Source organism: Mus caroli, unplaced genomic scaffold (assembly GCF_978045245.1).
Source record: "Mus caroli unplaced genomic scaffold, Mus_caroli_1 scaffold_4, whole genome shotgun sequence".
NCBI lineage: Eukaryota > Metazoa > Chordata > Mammalia > Rodentia > Muridae > Mus > Mus caroli.
In genome coordinates, this window is record NW_028227259.1 from 66632320 (window position 1) to 66654684 (window position 22365).

At 45.9% G+C, this 22365-nt stretch overlaps 1 protein-coding gene across 2 annotated transcripts in view; it reads left to right on the forward strand.

The window, feature by feature from the left end:
• Positions 1-12994: 12994 nt before the first annotated feature.
• The window catches only part of Tbc1d1 (TBC1 domain family member 1), a 207428-nt gene continuing 198057 nt past the window's right edge, over positions 12995-22365 (forward strand). Inside the window, exons 1-2 of one of the 2 annotated variants that reach the window (XM_085836706.1) lie at positions 12995-13415; positions 13820-14064. The gene's annotated coding sequence lies outside the window, so the exon portion shown is untranslated. Of the gene's footprint in view, positions 14065-22365 lie in introns of both variants that reach the window. The other variant, XM_085836708.1, reaches the window with a different exon arrangement.

Below are 22365 nucleotides of genomic sequence, written 5' to 3' on the forward strand. Positions count from 1 at the left end.
AGTTAGTCCTGCTCCTCACCTGCTGTAACACTGGAAAGAGCAGGCCCTGTACCTTGCCTGGGCAGTACAGTAGAGCTGGCCCTGGATGTGGTGTTGCAGGTGAGCCAACCCCAAGGGCATGAGCAAAGGAGAGCTTGCTCTGCCTTCTGTCTGCTGGGTGATGACTCAGTTGAGGGAGGGACATCCTCCTGCCCTCCCTCATCCAGATGGAAAAGCTGGCCCCAGGGTCGTAAGAGTGGAAGAACTGGTCATGTTCCTCACTGCCTGCAGCATTCAGAAGAGCAGGCTCTGCATCTCGCCTGGGCAGCAGTGTAGCGCTGGCCCTGGTTGCTGAGGTTGCCGGTAAGCCAGCCCCAAGGGCGTGAGAGCACGAGAAGGCTCACCATCTCTGACACCTCTCAGGCCCGGATCCAGGGCTTTCAATTGGTCCACCCCAACATCTACCCTCCTCAGTGAACTGCTGGAATGCATGTAGGGGCAGGTTCTACAGATCCAAATCTACGGGGTTTCCATGGCACAGGGCAACAGCAGGATATCTGAGAAGTCCCTGTGAGGATCCAGTATCTATAGAGTAGCAGAAGCCAGAGGCCTCATACCACACCAGTGAGTCACTGCAGTGAATATGTGCAAGCAAAGTGTGGACAAAAGGAAACGCTGTGGGACCCACCGTGACACACTACAGCTTCCACATCGAGATTTTTTTTTCTCTGTAGAGGGAAAGATTTCATGGGTGGAGGGTGGTTACGAAGGGAGGGGGAGATGAGTGGGATTGGGGTGCATGACGGGAAGTTCACAAAGAACCAAGAAAAAGTTTGAAAACTCTTTTTTTAAAAATCCAGCTATACCACTCTTGGGCATATACTCAAAGAACACTTCATTCTATCCCAGACACTTGCTCAACCGTGTTCGTTCATAATAGCCAGAAACTGTTAACAACTTAGCTGTTCCTCAACAGATGAAAGGATAAAAATATATATATATATATATGGCTCATTTACACAATGGCATGTTACTCAGCTATTTAAAAATGATATTTGCAGGGAAGTAAATGGAAATCGGAGATAGTTCCTGACCCAGAAAGAATATGATATGTATTCCCTTATATGTGGACATTTGCTCTTAAGTCAATGATAACCAAGTTACAATCCATAGAACCACAGAGGTTAGCATTAGAGTAAGATATGAGGGAGGAACAGATATATCTTCCTAAGACTGGGAAATAGAATAGACAGTCATGGATGGATAGATGGATGGATGGATGGATGGATGAGCACTGGAACAGGGGGATCAAATGGGGAGATAAGAGGGGAGAAGAGGGAAGGAAGCTTTAATAAAATATATACTTACATGAAGGGAGCCTAAATGAAATCATCAAATACTGGGGAGACACAGCCCCAACTGGACATCTCTTGTTACTAAATGAAGCTTCCAGTCCCCTGATTGGGTTACACCTAATTGAGTTGCTGGCCAAAGGGTTCCCATGGGAACCCCCAAACAACCCAAGCTGTTGCCAAGACTATAGGTTGCCCTCCACAATATCTCTACAACTCAACATGGAGGCGTTGCACTGGTGCCTACATAGAGTCTTCACCCCTACATGCTAACATCTATGGTTCAGGAAGGAAATTACCCCACATGCTACCCAAGGAGAAGCATAAGCACCAACCCAGTCACGAACCCTTGAATCTACGATGATGTCCTGCTTGCAAGATATACACACCAATGTAATGGTGACACCGAACCTGTGGGAGTAGCCAACAAATAACTGATTTGACCTAAGGTTCAACTTCACAAAATGGAACCCATACGTGATACTGCTTGGGTGACCAAGAACCTGCTGATAGCCCAGAGACTTAGGATACAACCAAGCACTACTGTTCTAAATGAATAAACAACAACAACAATAAAACCATAACAATATGACTCCTAATGACATTCTGCTATCCTCGTAGACCAGTGCTTTGCTCAACCATCAACAAAGAAGCTTTCTCCTGCTGCAGATGGGAGCAAATAAAGAGACCCACAGCCAGACGCGAGAAACCTTGGAACACTCAGCCCTAAAAGGGCTGCCTCCACCAGATCTCTCCCCTCAGGGCTCAAGGAATCCTGCAGAAAAGGAAACAGAAAGAATGTAAGAGCCAAAGGGGATGGAGGACTCCAAGAAAACAAGGCCTTCTAAATCAAGAGGATCAATGCACATATGAACCCAGAGACACCTGAGCTCACAGACCGAAGCAGCACACCCAGGGCTGCACCAGACAGGGTCCTAGTGCTGAAAGTAGGAGTGGACACATGCCCTCATCCCTAACCCAGAGCTCTCTCTAATGGATAACCACTTACAAATGAAAATGTAGTTTTCTCCAAGTGAGTCTCACTGAGGAAACAAATGTAACTGTAGGTTGCAGTGCCCAGGAATTGGTAGCTGATAGAAGCAACTCAATGATGTCACATCACTGGAGGTTCTTTGTCTCATAATGTCATGTCACTTTGGTTTGTTTTAAATTTTAATCTTATTTTATTTATAAGATATATGTATATATATATATATATATATATACACACATACATATATATATGAGCAAGAATGTGAACAAAATGGGTCTCTCTGTATCTGTTTCATGTACCTTTCCTTGGGCTCTCTCTTCCTTCTGTTTCGTTGTTTTGCCCTATTCTGATGTATTAGTTTTTGTTTTTAATCTTATTGTATTTTAGTATTATCCCTTAGAAGCCTGTTTGGTTAATAATGAAGGACAGAAAGGGGGTGGATCTGGATGGAACGGGAAGTGGGGAAGAACTAGGAGAAGTAAAGTGGGGGGACTATAGTCAGGATATATTATGCAGTGGAATAAAAGAGCCATTTTCAATAAAACCAAACCAAACCACACAACACGACAGCAAATAAGAAGCCAAGCCTTCTGCGTGTAGGAATGTTTATTGTCAATGGCCCCAGGGATTAGACAGGCCTCTAGCAACATGAAGAAGCATTCTTTCTCAGAGTTCGTCATCCAGTTAAAGCTGGATTTTTGGGTTAGCTGCAGAAAGTAATTTCAGGATGACCCAGTAGAAACAGAATTAGAGTTTACTAGAGGATAGTTTAAATGTCAATCTTAAGCATAAAGATTAATTTAAAAAAGAGGGAATTGGAAAACAGTGAGACCAACCCAAGAGTGAGTATCAGGTTCTTTTCAACAGCCACACACAGGATTTTTTTTTTCTTTCAATTTACTATCTTTGGGGAGTTGCTTGAGGAGTTTAAATGAGAGATTAGCATAGTTCCTGCGCTGTGTGGGCGGGGCCAGGGCTGGGCGGGGCTTCGGTTGAGCACTGTAGAGCACCTGGGTGCAGGAGACCTTCCTTCACTGTAAACCAAGGCTAATGACCTTATTTGTGAGAGTTCTAGAAAATATCCAGGAGAGGGGTGAGGTCATAGCCATCACACCAAGTGTAAGTCTGGTTTCCTGTTATTTTAGCATTCTTAAAATAAATACCGTCTCTGTGTCAGCAGTCTTCCCAGCACTAGCTAGTTGTACAGGAATGATTGGTTCTCAGCTGTGGAAGGCGGCTCCATTTTCTTCCCACGTTCCCACAGCTTTCTGCCTTTTCACCTACCTCTGTATTACTTGTGTAAGCCTGACACCGATATTCATGCTACATACTCCCGTGAACTCTCCCCCCAGATCACCCCGGTTTCCCCCACTTGTACCTCCAGCCCTGGGTCTCAGTCAGACCCACTTTGATCTAGGATAAGGAAGGAAGTGGCTTTTGAGTTTTGTTTGGTTAGGTTTTCTTCCCCCGAACTTTTTCAGACGGTGGGCAGTGCCCTGAGTTTCTGCACGGGAGAGGACAGATAAGAACAGGGAGGGAACAGAGGAAAGCAACCAAGGAGTCTTACTTAGGGGAACAGTGACAAAGCCACACAGCCCAGCCTTCTCAACTCCCTGGGTCTGCAGCCCAGGAAACTTCCAGCCAGGTGTGGTGTTAGCTTGTGGGTTGGAAACCTTTTGTTCTGTTTTACTCCACACAGATGTGCACTTACCTCTGAGTCCTCACAGGGGACCACTCACTATCGCTACAGGGCCACTCACCCCGGATGTCTCCCGCATAGTATCTCATCTGGGTTTGAAGGGCATTTGAAAGACTTAACTATAACAATGTCCTGATTGATGTTCGCTAAGCCCTCCTGCCCTGGCTGACAGAACCCCAACCATTAAGAAAGGAAAGGATGATTCGACATAGCACAACTGATGAACTTCTGAAGTCTTAATTTTCCAAAAGATCGGAGTTATTTCAGTTTTTACCTGATGGTAAATGGACACTTGGGTTGACTTCCTGTTCTCCCTTCAGGAAGATAGAAGAGAAAAAGAGAGGAAGCCGAAAAGATTCCAAGAAGGGAGAAAGCAAAGAACTATTAGCACTGAGTCCCAAGGCTGTCCATCACAGGCTCGGCTGCACGCTGGAGACTGCTGAGTACCTAGGACCTACCTGTCCCCTCACATGCAGCATCAGGTGAGCCTTGTGACTTCTGTCCTCGTCCTGTGAAATACAATCCATGACGCTGAATAAGTGCTCCTTGACTGCTGGATGCCGCTCAGTATGGCAGGTACCACTTCTCCTGCCTAGGACTGTGGATAGCAAGGGGACTTTGGCCACTCTGTGATCTTGAAGCGTTAAGGAAGAATTTAGTACCGATTTGTTAAATGCTGTCACAGACTCTAAAGAGTTTTTAACATCAGACGTTCTTAACAGATCTGTGTATAGACTCCAAGGATTCATTCAGTGAACTGCAATGAAATGCAAGGCATTTACAAGTTATGGGTAGCAGTTCTTATTACAACGTAAGAGTCTTTCCCTGCATTGTCAGCATGGGAAAATACACGCATATAACAAGCAGGTGAGGTGGTATATACATCTGTAATGTCAGCATTTGGGAGGATCAAGAATTCAAGGCCAGCCTGAACTATAAATTGGGACTGTCTCAAAAAACAAAACAAAACAAAACAACAACAACAGAACAAAACAGTATTAAATAACTAGTAGATAGCAAGAATTAGGCCAGGTGTGATAGTGAACAACTTTAATACCAGCAGTCTGGAGGCAGAGGCAGAATTGATGTGAATTTGAGGTCAGCCTGGTCTACATAGTGATAGGCCAGTCAGGGCTATATATAACTCTCTCTCTCTCTCTCTCTCTCTCTCTCTCTCTCTCTCTCTCTCTCTCTCTCTCTCTCTGTGTGTGTGTGTGTGTGTGTGTGTGTGTGTGTGTGTGTGATTATATTAATTCTCACAAGTGAGGAGCATTTACCACAGTTGTGTCCCGTTTTCTTTTGTCAGGAGATTATAGCCCACCTTGGGATGTTATTGTCATTAAATACTTTGCATAATGTATTGTAAGGAGAAGCCAGAGAAAGTTTCTCTTAGCCCCCTTCTAGGAAGACTTTCTCTGAGCAACTGGCTCGCAGCCAGGTAGACTCCAGGCATATTTGGTATGAGTTCAGGTTTTCTTGTTAGGGTTTCTATTGCTGTGACAAAACATCATGAACAAAAGCAAGATGGAAAGGAAAGGGTTTATTTGGCTTGCACTTCCATAGCACTTTTGATCATTAAAGGAAGTCAGGACAGAAACTCAAGCAGGGCAGGAACCTGGAGGCAGGGACTGATGCAGAAGCCATGAGGGGAAGGGCCCAGTGCTACCTACTGGCTTGCTCATGGTTTGCTCGGCTTGCTTTCTAATAGAACCCAAGGTCATCAATCCAGGGATGACAACACCCATATTAGGCTGGACCCTCCCTCATCAATCGTTGATTAAGAAAATGCCCAAAAGGTTTTCCTTTAACCTAATCTTACAGAGACTTTTTTTTTTTTCAGTTGAAGTTCTTCCTTTCAGATACCTCTAGCTTGTGTCAAGTTGACATAAAGCTAGCCAGGACACGGGTCATTTTGTGAACCGAGGCAACGATTCAAAGTGGCTCTTTCTAAGCCATTGCCATCTGGTAATAATTGCCATCCGTAAAAGACGAACAGACAGACCGAGACTGCCCTGTGTTCTGAGCTGACAGCCTTCCTATTTTAGAGATGTTAACAGTTTACTTATTTTATAAAATTGTGGTGGCAGTCAATGGTGAGATTTGAGTTTTCTCCTATTTTAGTTTTCATTGTCTTTATTTGGTTTAAAACAGAAAACAGCTCGATAGGACTCCTTTGTTAATTCCAGGTATTGGAGAAATTTTATTATCGGCTCAGAAACCCAAAGAAGACTTGTTTCTATTGTACTGCTTTGTTCCACATCAAATAATAGGCTTTTCTTTCTTCCATCTGATTTATTGTGTGTGTGTGTGTGTGTGTGTGTGTGTGTGTGTGTGTGTGTGAGAGAGAGAGAGAGAGAGAGAGATGTGTGTATGCACGTGTGTCCTTATGAGTGTAAACAGATACATATTCCTGTTGTCTTGAATGCATTTAACATAAATTTTTTGATCATTTTTGAGAGGTGGCTGTCAGAGATGAGGGAATGAATGAATAAGTAATAAATGCACAGAAAGGAGACAAAAGACACCAGCCTGTGTCACGTGGTATCTACTCCACCCAGCCCAAATGCTCCTCTCGCCAGCACCATGCATACTGTCTCCACTGAGTACAGACCTTTGTTATTTCTCTGTCTCATCTTCTCTATTCCTTTCAGTAGACCTCAGGGGTGTGGATGAGGTGCCCCTTGCCCTTGTTCTATAAGCTTAGAGAATTTAAGGGAGTTATCTAAGGCAGAAGGAGACAGGGGGGAAGTTGCCATTTTAAAATAGCTGTAAGACTAATTTTGCCTTTGAGTTTAACTCTTTTTCCTCTAGCCCTATTACTGCCTTTTAAGTTGCTGGGTTTTAAGCATGCTATTTCACAGACTTGCCTCATTTGTTTTGCTAATAAGAAACATGGAGGGTCTGGTTATTGCATTGGCTTTCCTAACAGTCTTCCATATTACCAGTAGTCCTGGTCCATCTGGGCTCTGGCTGGGCTGTGATGTTAGGATCTATAGAACCAGGGTTCCCTTGACCAGCACATAGCAAAGAGTTGTGTTGTAGATAGCCTCCTTTGGATGATTTCTTCTACTACATAATAATTCTTATTGTGCAACAGCCTTATGGTGGGAGCTAGTTTCATGACTCAGTAATTTCCTTCAGCTTCAAGCTGAGCTGGAGACACTCAGCCCTTCTCCTTTAGCTGTTACTAAGTATACCCTGTAGGATGAATTTCTGGGCTCAGGGAATGTGGGTCAGCTTAGAGAAATAGTGAAGAAGGAGCTACCATTTACAGAGACCCCCAAACTCACAGGTCAGTTCCACCAAGGTCTTGGAAGGCCTTCTCAACCAGAAGAGATGGATTGGTGAGCAATCTCCACATCCTTGTGCTGTCTGCTCAAGTCATACATGGAATCATCACGTAGATACAGATGCAGCATCATCTATAGCTCCTGAAACTTTTCTAATTCAGTTGATGTTTTCCTAAAGACCACTTGCTAAATATTTGAGTTTTCATAGGTTATAGGCTGGTCAGGCTCTGTCTGGACTTTAGGGGATCCATATTCTTGGTGTGAGAATTTTTCTTTTTGTCTTATCAAAGATATTTAGCCCTACAAAGTCTCACATATCCTGAACCTTCCTTCTCCTGCCTCTGCACTGTTTGGCCAATTGTATCAGACTGTGAACTCAACCTCCCACTTACGGCATGAGATGCAATTGCTACCTAGGTCAGAAGTAAAAACTGGGAGAGACATTTTGGCCCCTGTGTCCTTGCTAGCCCTGTCTGTGTCTGTCACTTTCTTTTTACAAGAGTCACGAAACAACTTTTACTGTGTGTCCTTTGTGCAGCACTGAGATTTTTGTTTGTTTCTAACACAGGGGGCCATCAGGATTGTGTGTCTTTTTATGCTGGTCTGTGAAATCATATTGTGTCAAACAAACCTTTGACAAACCTTGCTCCAGGAGAGGGCTCAGTGACTTTTCATTGTCTCTGGAAATCAGGCCTTGTGTTGATAGCTAACCTTTCAGCTCCCCTGGGGCAGGCAGACATCTCAGCACAGCTGGAATCTTGATGAGGTTCAAGGTCCTAGAAAGAGTCAGCGAATCCTGGGACTCACTTTGTAGTCCAGGCTGGCCTTGAACTCAGAAATCCACCTGCCTCTGCCTCCCAAGTGCTCAGAGGAAAGGTGTGCGCCACCACGTCCCGCTCATAATTTTTTTAATTATTACTTTTTATTACATGTGTGTGTGTGTGTGTGTGTGTGTGCGCGCACACACATATGTGGATGCATGCCAGTGTATGCAGGTGTCTGGATTTCCTGGAGCTGGAGTTACAGGTAGGTAGGTGGCTGTGAATCGAACTCTGGTCCTCTGGAAGAGCACAGTGTGCTATGAACGGCTGTGCCATCTCTCCGGCCCCATCATGACTTATTTCCATCCATTCTCTCATTCAGCATATAGCGATTGAGTGCCCACTATGTACTGACATCTAGTATAGGCCTTGGAAACACAGCAGAAACTGAAACAACCTTCTTTGCTCCTGGGGAAAGACAGATGACAAATGAGATAGACACTTCACCAATACAACATAGGAATGGGCAAAGGCACTAGAGAAATGAAGGGCAATAAAGATGGAAAGAACTGTGTGTGTGTGTGTGTGTGTGTGTGTATACGCAACAATACCTCCATTTTCAAAAATTGATCCGAAAGACCTTCTAGAGATGATATGATGTGAAGTCCTGAAGAATCAGAGTAAGTAGAGGACAGCAGAGACACCCGAGGGCAGGTCACCCTGGGAAGCGGGAAGGGCCCTGATGCAGTGGTGTGCCTGTAGCTGTGAGTGACAAGGTCGGTGTTACTGAAGCAGAGTCAGTGAGGCCTGGGAGCAGGTGATGAAGTACCAGGGACGGAGTGGGGCACAGAAGGGGAAGAGATGTCATCACAATATAATAATTGTTAAGTTTCAAAGGACAAAAGGCTGAGGTGCCTTTTTAACACATCAAAGCAGGCCTGGTTTCCAGGTTTTCCCAGCATCCCTCAGTTCCTACTTGTTTCAGGGTATGGGTGACATACCCCGCCCTTTACCCTGACAGACACTGGGCTGTCTTTTCCCCAGAGGCTCTTCCATATATAATATAGTCATTTTGGTTACCTGCCCTTTTATGTCTCTTCAGCTTTCTGGTTGCTGCACCTCCCTCCCCTCTCCTTCCCCTTCCCCTCTCACCTCTCCCACATGGCCCACCTCAGTCTGGTCATGTTCACTCTGAACTCTCCCAGATGTCCCTGCCTCCAGCTATCCCCTTTTATCTATAATAAACTTTCTCCTTCACTGTACCAAAGAGCAGTAATGTCTTTTCTTTTTTTATTTCTTGTTTATTCAATAATTATAACAGTATTTGTTATTATTTTATGATATATTAATTATAAATAATTCTTATGTTACCATTATTTGACTTTTCCACTGGGAAGTTTAAGGAGCCATGGGCAGGTTCAAGTGACCCTATTGGTACTTTAGCAGACACTTTAACACTGTGTTGGAATAGACTAAAGACAGTGAGGCCGGGCACAGGAAGCTGTTAGTTAGCCAGCTACTGCATTCCAGCTGAGATTTCTCCAGAAGCAGCAGGATGACACACAGGCTAAGATGAAGGGGATCCTGCAGGGTGGAAAGCTTATTCAGCTTACCCACTTTTGGTGAAATGAATTGATTAGCTGCGAGAACTTGCAAAAAGAGTCTTGTTGAGCTTAGCTGAATGCAGACTTCATAATGAAGGATGGTGTGCCACCCGTCCCATATGTTTCCTGTCCCGTGCACCATCTTGTGTTTCCTGCTCACTCTCATAACGTGCTCAGATAAGGAGTGGGAACCCCACATGAAGGCGGGATAGTATCAGAGAGATGCACGGAGCATGCGCATAGAGCCGGGAGAGGCTGCTGAAAAGGGAAGTGGAGCTAGCTCGCAAGAGTTTTATCTGCTTTGTCCATAAAAGGAGATCAGACACTTCCCAGAAGCCCTGTGCCTGGGGCTGGAGTGTACATTCTGTCTGTTTTCACTCCACATAGATTTATGTTGCCCCATCCTTAGCAAATCCCAGTTCTTCACGCAGTCAGTCAGACTTCTGTTTACCCGAGTCGCTGAAATTCAAAATCTGCCTGCTCTGTTTAACTTTTTACAACACAGTTTGTCATTCCTGGACCTTTCAGAAAGTAAATTCAACGAACCACATCGAGGCAGGTCAGTGGGTATGGCTCTGCTCTTGATTTTAATTTGTTTTCCTGTCATGAAGGATGGCTCAAGGTAGCTAATTAAGATGGAGGGCTAAGGCCTGGGTTCCTCTTCAGAAGCGAACCTTAGGCTGGCACTGTCCGGGTGACACGTCAGTCAGCTGGGAAGCTGCCTCCTTCCAGTCTCGTGTGTTTTCCCACTGACCATGGACTTGCTCAGGAGCCTGGCCACCTCTGTGTCCAGAAAGCCACCAGCAGGCCATGAGAACCATTTTGTCAACCTAGGATTCTATCCAGTGTCGAATTCGCTTTTGTCTTTACTGAGACCACTTTTGGAAAAGGGATCATTGATTAAGAACTTAACGCGCACATTTTGAAACTAAGTATAAATTTATTGTGGTAATAATTAGGATTTGATTTCCTCAGGAATATAAACATTTTAAATACCTATATAATAGATTTAGTAATAGCCAGGTTTGGTGTACATCTGTAATACCAGCACTCCAGGGCTGAAGCAAGAGGATTTCAAGTTTGAGGACAGTTTAGACTCCATAGTAAAACCCTGTCTCAAAAAGAAAAATCTTCTGTTATTTTGTTTTAAATATTATTGTTTTTGGGGACAGAGTCTCCTATGGCCCAGGTGTCCTTCAAACTCCTTGCCTTCCTTTCTCTACTTCTGTTTTGCTAGATTCCAGCCATGTTCAACCACCCTTGGCCTATGTGGGTGTCAAAGCCAGCTCTTCACACAGCTTAGGCAAGCAATCTTCTGAACGAGCCACATCCCTAGCCCCTGTCATTTAAAGGTCTTCTTTCTACATTAGCCAAAGACTAGATTTAAAAGTGGCTCCTTTTATGTTTTAAAAGCCATGTGGCCTCTGTTTTCTTTGTCTCCGGGCTTTCTACTGGAAAGGTAAGTTTTATTTTTCTGGAGCTTACAGCTATCTTACAGCTGGTATTAATATTGCTAGTATTTGCCAATAAATAATTAATTATACTGCAAGTGACTAAATTTGGAGCATAGGAATGACTCTCTAGAGGGAGTCCTAAAAAGAACTCAGAGGTTCTGGGGGCAGGGAGGCAAGTGAGGAGATTGTCTAAAGGCAACCGAGCAGCATCCATGGCTGATAGAGGTGGCTTTTATCCATCAAGCCAGCGGAGACAGTCTATCCAGGAACCTCTGGGTCACTAAGGCTATCTAGGAGTCCCTGTAGGGAAGATCTTCACCACCTCTCTCTCTGAGAGGCAGAAGCACAGAAGGGCTTATTGATGGTTTAGAGTCAACCAGCCCAATGTCATCCTATAGCCCAGAGGGAACTCTCTGCTGCCTCACTTCAGTCCCAACCCCTTAGAGGTGGCCTTAGGGGCTCTGGGAACTCCTGTGCCTCAGGAGGAGGAGTCACTTCCTTCCTAGAACAAGAACAGGTGCAGGTGGGTGCCCAGAGCTTGGCTGGCCCTGCTCACAGTGGGACTACAGATTTCTCTTCCTGTTTGACAGTCTTTTAACTCTGCAAACCCCACATGCCAGCCTTGATCTAGAGATTTTACTATTTCTTCCTGAACTGCTGGAACCCAAAGGGTGAGGCAGGCAGGCTGTCTCCTGAGGTCTACAATAAGCCAGTTAAGGTTTTTTGTTGTTGTTGTTCCGAATTCTTTATTGTGTGTCTCTGGGAACTAGAAAGGTGATGTAGAGATAGCTGCCTGGTATAAGGCCACAACCCTTTCCCAACCCAGGTCAGGGTTAGCATGGTTGCTTGCCTCTAAGGTATACATCTATGAGTTGGGATTTGTGCGAGCTTATGGGGGAATAAGCTGCTCCCCCTCCTCCCAGCACCAGCGGGAGCCTGGCTACTCTACCCAGACACTGCCCTCCTTTACTATCTGGTCTCTACTTGACTGCTAAGCCTTCCTGCACTCCAGAATCAAAAGTTTTGCAGGGAGGAGGTGGCAGGGTGAGGACAAGATAAGGAAAGGAAATGGTAGATGAGGTGGCTCTGGCCCTGTTCTGTAAGTATGCTCCAGAAATTCTCTGTCCCTTCTATGGTGGGGACTGCCAGGCAGGGTAGTTAAGCAATAGGTCCAAATGTGGCTGTGATGCTCCTCCAATGGCAGGCATGTCACCTGTCTTGACATGGTGACCTTCTGGAAGTAGCCCCATGGTCTGTAGGCCACAGAGCGGAACGACAACTTAACAATGGGGTTGAAGATAAAAGCATGAAACAGTGATAGTATGATGCTGAAGACAATAGAGTTTAGCTGGATAACCTGATCTTTTCCTGCGGAGCAATTTCCATGAACCAATCAACACTCTTTTCCTTAAACTATTCGTGGCTGTATCTATTCCTTCTCTCTCCCTCTCCCTCTCCCTCTCCCTCTCTCCCTCTCCCTCTCCCTCTCCCTCTCCCTCTCCCTCTCCCTCTCCCTCTCCCTCTCCCTCTCCCTCTCCCTCTCCCTCTCCCTCTCCCTCTCCCTCTCCCTCTCTCTCTCTCTCTCTAAGATCTGAAACTAGGAAGACAAACTATGGTGTAATAAAGAATGAATTAACCCCACAGGGCAGCTACTGAGGGCTCTAGATACAATCCAAGCCACGTGCACCGCTCACTTTTCTTGGATCCCTTCTGCTCTTTGGAGTGAATCTGCCTCTTTAACCTGCGGGGATGGTGCTTTGAGAGCTTTCTGTGGCTCTCTGGCGTGCACACAGACGCGCAGTGCGTGCGTGTGTGAGCTCCGCACGCAGAGAGGGAAAAAGCGCGCGGTCCGGGCTCTGCGTCACTCCTCGCACCTGGCTAGAGATGGGTTTAGTAGAGGCTAACCCGCGGAGGGCGCTTCATCCCGGGTGTTTCTCAGAATCCCTGATTTTGCTGCCTGGAGTGCCAGCGTCCCATCCTGCTTCGGTTCCTGGTTCCCACAACCAGCCCCCAACCTGCCATTCGACCCCAATGCAAGAAGGATGATGCGGGGGAAGGGCTGGTGGCTGGGTGGCCTGCGGGTATGCTGCGCAGTGATCTCCGGGTCCGTTTCGGAGGAGTGCGTGCAGAGAAGCAGGATCCCTCAGGGAGCGCGGGCTCCGCTACCACCTGCTGAGAGCCTCGAAGGCCAAAGCAGCCAAGGGCAGGGCTACCTGCTATAAATAGGCGGTCAAGAGCCCGGTGTGTGACCACACATCCCGCCGCGAGGGCCATAATCACTTGTGAGCACGCAGGGAATATTCGGGGCCAGGACTTCGCGCTGAGGCTGGATGGGGTGGCGATGCTTGCACCTTCTCCGAGCTCTCGTGGGGTGGCGCCTGGTGGCCCCTGGGCGGGCTGAGGATGGACCGCTGGGGAGCGAGGGGAGGGAGGCCGCTGAGGACCCGCACTGCAGCAGCTGTTGCTCGCCAGTGACTCGCCGGTCTGGGCCGAGTCGCCTAGCCAGAGTCCCGTGGTGTGGAGGGGAAGGGAGGGCATCTACTCCTGTTCTTGGCTCCCGGGGGACTCACTAGGGAGATTCCGGCTGCTGTCCCCCTCCCCCGCCTCTGCTTTCCCCAGCGCTCGCCCAGCCCGGGAGGAGGAAACGCGAGCGAGCCGCGCGCAGACACCTCCTCCTCCTCCTCAGCTGCTGTCGCCGCCGCCGGCCACACCGCGGTGCCTGTTGCTGCAAGCCACCTCGGACCGGCCGTCTCTTCAACCCGCAAGAGAAGCAGAGACTGTGGAGTGGACCCCACCCCAGCAGCGTGGGGCGGCAAGAGCACAGCCAGCTGAGGACCATGAACGCCCCGCCCGCCCAGGCCATCTTCTGGGTGCCCGGGAGCACCTGCGCGCCCTAGCTCAGCCCTGAGTTCTGAGCGTGCCACCTCACTGGTAGGTTCCACCCTGGGTCCTTAGGGTGCGGGGCAGCCCTCCACCTCCAGCATGCCCCTGAGCTCCCTTGCTGCAGAGAAGGCGCGGTCCCGCCACCCAAGGGCGTTGCTGTCGGGTCTCTCGGGGGTGCTCTGGTGGGGGAGGGGGAAGAGGCAGGATTTTAGAGCTACCTTGTTGTCCTCTGCTGGGGGGTGGGAGGGGGGAACGAAACCTTGATGCTTTCTGCGCTGCGACGAAGGTGCTCAGGTCCCCTGCTCCTCTTCCTTGCATATCCCGCCCCCCTCCCTCCCGCCAAATATCACCGGGGCGCAAGTGTTTGTAAGGCATCCAGCTTGGTCGAGGCCAGTCAGAGTGACCCCAGGCCACCTTTTGAAAGTTCAGGGTACTTTGCAGCGGTAACTTTGGCAGCTTCTCGGTGCACGCAACATTTCTTTCTATGGGCACATCCTGTGCTGGTCATTTTGAAACCCGGCTTGTTTCCTAGCAGCTTCCGGGTTGCTACGTTAGTATGAGGCTCACTCGAACTTCACAGGTTGCTGTTCTCTTCTTTTCTAAAAGATGTTTCTGTTCTGTTTGAACCCCACCTAGGTGTGGCGTTCCGGGTTGTGATTTTATTTTAAATGCCTTGTTCTCCGGAAGTTGCTTAAAAAGGAAAAGAAATTGAAAGTGATGATTGTTTCTCTCAGCAAACATCTTCAGCGCCCTGGTACTGATGATGGCAGGCATTCACCTCCTACGTACACCCCTCCTTCGTCCTCTTAGTGGCTGCAAGCCGTTCTTCTATTTAGAACCAGGTGTTAGAAGGGAATTTTTGAATGACCTAATTTAAATGGGTCACACCCAGGAAGCTCAGCTGTCTCTACAAGTCTAAACTTCTAAACTTTTTGCGTTGCACCTCCATGGGCAAAAGATCCCTTTTAAGCCCCCCCTAGATGTGAAGTAGGATTCCCATGAGTTGGAGAATGGCCACACTTAGGCTTTATTGTTTGTGGAGCTTGCTCAAGGTGGGAGGGGTGGGATGGGAGAAGGAGAGGGCAGCTGTACGCAGAGGTAGGAATATATCACTTTTCAGGGTCTCACTACCTTGCCTGAGAGCTCGCTGAGGCTAGCGAGTTCTTTTCTCTTTTCTCAGCATTCACCGGGGTCCCCCTTCTGCAGAATCAGTTCCTCTCTGGGAACCCTGAGGACTTTCTTAAGGAGTCAGGAAGAGGCATGAAGAGTGCATAAGCGGGTGGGTGCTTTGCAAAACTCTTAGCAATGGGAAGCTGGGCCTCCAATGTGCCAGTGTTTAATGTTCATTCCTACCAAGTTAAAGGGACCAACACTCTAAGTTTATCTGTAAGAAACCATTGATGTACCATGAGCTCTACTGAGTGGTAGATGCTGCAGTGAGTTAGCTGGTACCCCATAAAAGGCTGCATGTATGAACTAATGACCAAGGGACCAAATGTGGTGCAATGGACAGTCTGAAATCAGCAGAGGACCATTAAAAGGGATGCTTCTGGGGGTGTGTGGATTTGTTCAGTCATTTACAAACCCATAGAAAAGGGGAAAAGCATTACTGTAGTTATGACTTATTAATACCAAAGGAGAGCTTTGCAGTGAGCCTCCCCGACACAACCTACCCTTATCTGTTCCAGGAGAGCCTGAGGGTTCCCTGATAACCCTACTAATGTATAACCCTTCTAACATTCAAGTCCCAGTACCCGAGGAAACCTGGAGGCGATGGATGGGTGTCTGGAGGATCACTGACTGCCCCCTTAGCCCTTCACTACCTAGCCTTTGTTAATCTCTGATCCTTCATTCCTGGAATACCTGGACTAAGAAGGCCCCAGCCAAGGTGCAGAGCCAGGTGTTGGTGGGAGCTACTTTGTGACCCATTATTTTCTAGGGTGTGCCCTTAGAGGACTAACTAATGCCCCTCCCCCAACAGCTATTTGATAGAATAAGGGACAAGGAAGACAAGAAGGATGCTTGCAGGGTGCTGTTTCAAATATGCTTCTCTTAAATCAGCAAATGAAAACTTCCAGAATCGCCCCCATCCCAGTAGGCCCCAGTGCCCAAAGTTTCTCTAGTCTCAAGAAAACTTAAAACACTTATACACACCTGTGTGTGTGTGTGTGTTGTGTGTGTGTATGAGACAGTTATTTTGCCTTGCTCTTTCTGTGTCTGCTTTCCTACCCTTCTCAAGTTTAACGACTGAGGTAATCCTAGAACTTGATCTGTCTCTCATCCTTGTCAGGCCTGTTCCTTGGATATTAAACTTGGAGAAGCATAATCTGTCCATTAAAGTGACCGAAAGGCTCCAGCAGCAACCAGGGCATGCAGGATTCACATCCCAGGAGCGAATGAAACGGACTTTTGTCTTCAGAGCTGTTCCTGTGCATGTTGCTTTGCCCTCCTTGCCCCCCACCCCCATCTCCTTCTTTCTTAACTCTATACATCAATGAAAACATTTTAAGAGAAGACTCTTCACAAAAGACATGATGGTTTCCACAGTCAAGAGTTTTGATTTTTTTTTTCAGTCAAAAATTCAATTTGATAGCTTCGTAGATCTAAAGGCAACGGACCCCTTCTCAGACTGCAAATATATAGGAAAGTTTTAGATTGTATAAAATAATCCTAATACTTAGGCTTCAGTGAGATCAAGGAGAGTGTGGGAAATATGTCTTAGTACTAACAAATACATTGAATGCTGAGTTTGATGGATATTGAGATAATAGCAACCAGTTCTCTCTTACTAGATAATACCTATCTTGGGTGTGGTGGTGTATACCTGTAACCCCTAGTACTCTGGGAGGAAGAGGGCCAGAAGGCTTAAGGTCCATTTTGGCTATGTAGTAAGTTTGTGGCCTTCCTTGATGACAGGCCATTGTAGCCCTAAGCCTCCAAACCAACCTACCAAACCCCACCCAAAGATAACAAGTTCATTAAATTTCAGCAAATCATTATTCACTTCTTAACAGAAGTACACACCTGCAATTCCAATTACTATAGAAGCTGAGGCAGGAAGATGGAGAGTAAGACAGAATTTCACTTTTAAGACAGAACATTGCTTAATGAAAGGCAAAGGGGACTGGGGATATAGAACAGTTTTGGAGTGTTTGCCTAGTGTGGAGGAGGCCTAGTATAAAAATAAAAACATAACAAAACAAATATTATATGGAATAGATGGATCTGTACTTTGCAAGCAAGACAAGATTTATGGGCTTGTCAGAATTTATGAACATAAACATTTAGAGTGCTTAAAACATTCCTGGAACCTAATTAAAATTACTGCTATTTACTACTATGTTTATTTACTTTATATCTTAACTCTGACATTAAGCTTGAATTTCTAAGGCCATGGAAAATGTAGGTAGAACAAACAAGCCACCCCAACTAGAAGATGCTTGAGGGGTAACGATACTATTTGAGTGAAAAGAACAGGAGTTGTACACAAGACAGGTCAGGATTCAAATCCCGCCTTCCCCATTTATTAGGGAGGTAACCCTTTCTGTGAAGTAGGAAGATAAAGCTGAGCCCCCTCAGTTGTGGGAGTGCAAAAGGGCCAAGAGGTGGTTAGCCACAAGTGTTCCTCCAGCAATGAGGGGTAAGCATGAACCCAAGAGTCAAAAGAACCAGGTTCAAATCCCGATTCTGTACTTAAGCATTTGAACTTGGCAAGTGCCCTCACAGTTTCTTCACTCGGTTGTCTATGGTGGCTGTGAATTAAGTCAGTTGGTAGCTACACAGCACTCTTTTGTGTTGACTGTTGTTACTACTCAAAGCAGACAGGCAGGAGGGAGGGTTATTCACAACCTGTATAACAAAGTGTAAGATAATATCAGTAGGGTACAGGACTGGTGTCAATTAGCTCTGACTTATGTAAGAAGCCATTCCAAAATGTCATCACTTGACATATCAAATTAGAGAGGCACACCCCGACACTCAGTATTCAAGATGATGAACAGGTTGGGACCACAGGCTTCTGTAACTCCATGTCCACCTCTGTAAGGACCATCTTTATCTGATCACTGCCCTGGCTGGGGCAGGGAGAAGTGACAGCCATGGTGTCATACTGTGTGTAAGCAGTGGTCATACTGTGTGAGACTGGAGTACAAGGTTGGAATGCAGTTCGGCTCAGACCCACTTGATTAAAGCACTGACTCATAGGAAGAGAGTGGCCCTCAGGAAATTTCCTGATTCTTCCAAGGTCCCCCAACAGCTAATTGATGTTGGCTATTTCTTAACCTGGTTAGGAACTGGAGGCACACACCCCCTTTTCTCTGCCTCTTTCTTTTTTGTCTTAATTGTTTTTTTTTTAAGATTTATTTATTTATTATATGTAAGTACACTGCAGCTGTCTTCAGACACACCAGAAGAGGACATCAGATCTTATTACGGATGGTTGTGAGCCACTATGTGGTTGCTGGGATTTGAACTCAGGACCTTTGGAAGGGCAGTCAGTCTCTTAACCGCTGAGCCATCTCTCCAGCCCCGTCTTAATTGTTTTTTGTGTGTCACTAAAACTCAAATACCTGAGGCTGGAAATTCTGATGTTCAAGACAGGGACTCAATGTATAGCCCTGACTGTCCAGAAACTCACAATGTAGACCAGGTTGGCCTTGAACTCACAGAGATCTACTAGCCTCTACCTCCTAAGTACTAAAAGTTAAGGCTCGCACCATCATACCCTGTTGCCTGAATACTTTTGGGGGGGTGCTATTTGGTTTACATTTCTGGTGAGGAGATCCCAAATGCCCTATGTGTTGGTTCATTTTTATCAACTTGACACAGAGTAAGAACCACCCGAGAAGAGTGACTCTTGATTCAGGAACTGTCATCATCAGATTGGCTTGTGGGCGTGTGGGACATTTTCTTATTTGCTGATTGATATGGATGGGCACAGCCCACTGTGGTGGGGCTACCCCTACTCAGGTGGTTATAGGCTATATACTAAACCAAGCTGAGCAGGCCATGGAGAGCAAGCCAATAAGCCGTATTCCTCCATGGCTGTGGCTTCAATGCCTGCCTCCAGGTTTCCATCATCTTAAGCTCTTTCCCTGCCTTCCCTCGTTAGTGGACTGTGATGTTGAAGTGTAAACCAAATAGACCCTGTACCCCTCAAAATTGCTTTTGGTCAGTGTCTTACCACAGCAACAGGAACCAAACTAGGACATCAAGGAACACACATATGGTAAGGGCACCCTGATGCAACATAACCTGGTGAATAGCATCACAAGGCTGAGGCTGTGTGAGGAGTAGAGATCTTGAGTGACGAGGGGAAGTAGCAACGAGGGTATGGGATGGACCAGACCCCTTATGTGAGACCCCTTTTGTTATTCTTGCAGAAGCAACTCACCATGAGAGTAGTATTTAATCTCTTCACGAGGGGGGACTCGATCCAACCACCCAACACTAGGCCCTGCCTCTTAAAGGTCCCAAACCTTTTTAACACCACCACTTTGAGTGCCAGTCTTCTTGAACATGACCCTAGGGCATCCACTCAAACCACATTGAGCCCTGGTACCCTTCTGCCAGGATTTGGGCAGATGACAGCTGAAACTGCCCAGGCTGGCTATTGAAAAATTCTATCCTACCCTCTGTGGTTTGCTGGGATGGGGTGCTGTGGAGCCGGGAAGAAAGAGGGTTCCCACTGTGCAGCGTGGCACAAGAGAAGTGCACCGGCTTCTCTTGTTCTTAGCATTCGTGTACTTCCCCCACATTTTTGTTCTTCAACCTAAGATGGAAACAGCTTTATATCCTCACACAATGTGGAGGACATTTGGTATCCTGCATTATGGAAATTGCAGTCACCAGATTTTTAGAAACAGAAGAAACTTGAAATATGATCTCATTTTATTCTCCTATAAGAATAAACTTCAGATTTGGAGAAGTTAAGAGACTTGCTTTTTTAACTTCACTCTTAAAAGTGTTCTCATGGGGGAAGTTGAGGTTCTTTCCAGCCTGTGGATAGGAGTCAGGGGCTTGGACTGTCCCAAATCTGTCACTTAATTTAGACAAGCCACTTCTCTAGAACCTAGTCACTTCGTTTCATATATGAGGTAAATTCCTAAATGGCTTAAAAGGACCTGGCTCTCTTTAAAGTTTTATGATCCTAAGTGCATCCTTTCAGGGGTAGCAGATCTCCTTAACAAGACTGTTGAAAAGGTTCCTGGAAAAGCATGCTCTTGTGTTTGGGTGGCTATGTTTAAAGATTATCTGGGAGGTTCAGGCTTGCACACACATGACTTTGCTAACAAGATCCTAGGAACAGGTGGAGATGTTTACTGCTATGGGTACAAGACAGAAGGGACCTCACAATAGGTAGTTCACTTGGGAGTTTGAAATGCAAGGGTTAATTCCTGAAAGTGAGGTGACTTGGAATAGTTCTGAAAACAATGCGGTGATTTGCTAATATTATGGGGTATTTCATTTATTTCATGACAATTTCATGATTGAACGATAATATGATCATTTACCTAGCCTAAGTTATTCTGAATCCCATTGTGTTAGTTACTTTTCTTGTTGCTCTGACAAAATATCAAGCAGAAGCAACTGAGGGGGGAAGACTCCATTTTGGATCCCAAGCTCAAGAAATACCAGTTCATCATGGTGGCCTGAGTTGGCCAACCTGTGTTGCTGTGACTGACAGGAGGAAAGGGAAGCATGTGCTGCGGGAAGCATGGTGGGGCTCTTTACATCTTGACAGAATGGGAAAAGAGCACAGGCTGAAACCAGAGGTGGATATAGGCTTAGGGTCCTGTCCCCAGCAGCCAACCCACTTCTGTCTCCAGCAGCTGGGCCACATATCCCAAAGGCCATACAATTTCCCCAAACCGCAGCACCCACTGCTCAGAACAGGAGCCTCTGTGCGTCAGTTGATATCCAAACCGTAACACTTACATTAGAATAATCTGAATTACTCAGAAATAATTATGTGTGATATTGAACTTCAGTTTGATTCTTTTTTTCTAAGCAGTATTAAGGTCTAACTGCTTTCGCCAGAATCCCACACAGGTGGCTGGAAAGGGAAGCATCCAAAGCATTCAGATGCTTTTGCCAATAAAATGGCAGAACTAATTCGATGAGTGATTGTTCACTGGGAGACTGAAATGACAAGAAAGCGGAGAAGGATTCTGTCATGCTTGCTGCCACCTGATTTATAAGTGCATTACCTAAAATAATTGATAGACCTCAGGTCTGCCCTTTGTGCTAATTCTAGAGTTTCTTTAAACACGTCTTGAGATTAACAGCTGTCAACGGTTAGAACTTAGGGCAGATTCAGTTACAGGGCTGGATGTCAAGCCAGGCTTTTACCTGTAAAGGGGGAGAGAATATTATTTACTGGATTATATGAACTTTTATGGCTATCTGTTACATGAAAGGCTGTATGCTAGAGTAGAGGATGAGAGGGAGAGACTCCCACTTTCATAAAATATTTTCAGGCATATATTGCTTTATTGTTACATGACTATCTTTATTTTTTAAAGATAGCAATATTTAAATAAAGTAATATTGCTTTATTGTTGGAGGTTTGAATATTTAAAATAAATAAAAAAGCCAACCTATAGCACTGGGGCTTGAGAGGTTCCTCAGTTAAGAGTTGATACCACTCTTTAAGAAGACTAGAGCTTGATTTCCAACACCCACTTTGGTTGCCTCACAACTGCCTGCAGCTCCAGCTCCAGGGAGACCTGATACTTTTGACCTCCAAGGGCCCCTGCATTCATGGGCTCATACCCACATACACACACATACTTAGAAATAACAAAAATACATCTTGAAAATTAGTTCTAAGCTATGTTCAAAATACAAAATGTTACTTTTAGAATACATGCATATATATGGATGTTCATATATATGAAATATGGGAAAACAGAGTAAAGAACAGACTTCATTTTGATCTTAGAAAAGGTTTAGAATTTGAATATTGATTTTTTTCCTAACTCCAAACTTTAACAGTTTAAAAAGCTTGCAATCCTGTTGAAGGATGCCTATTCAGACTCTTAAAATAAACACAATGACAGGCCTCAGAGTTCAGTAATGGAAAGGACGTGCTGCTGGCGGCTCTGAGCTACTGGGAAGAAAGAGGCTGTGGTTGCTTCAGCAGTGATGCAAATATTTAGGTTGGAATCAAAAGATGAGAGTGGGGCTGGTTGAGAGATGATTCTTCTCTGTGGGTCCCTCATGTTTCTACACATCCCCCGAGCAAGGATACCGAGTGCCTTTGTTCTGAACTACATTTCTCATCATGTTTCTGCCGTAAACATCTACGGTTGATAGAAACAGTGACTTCCTCTGGTGCAATGTACCCCT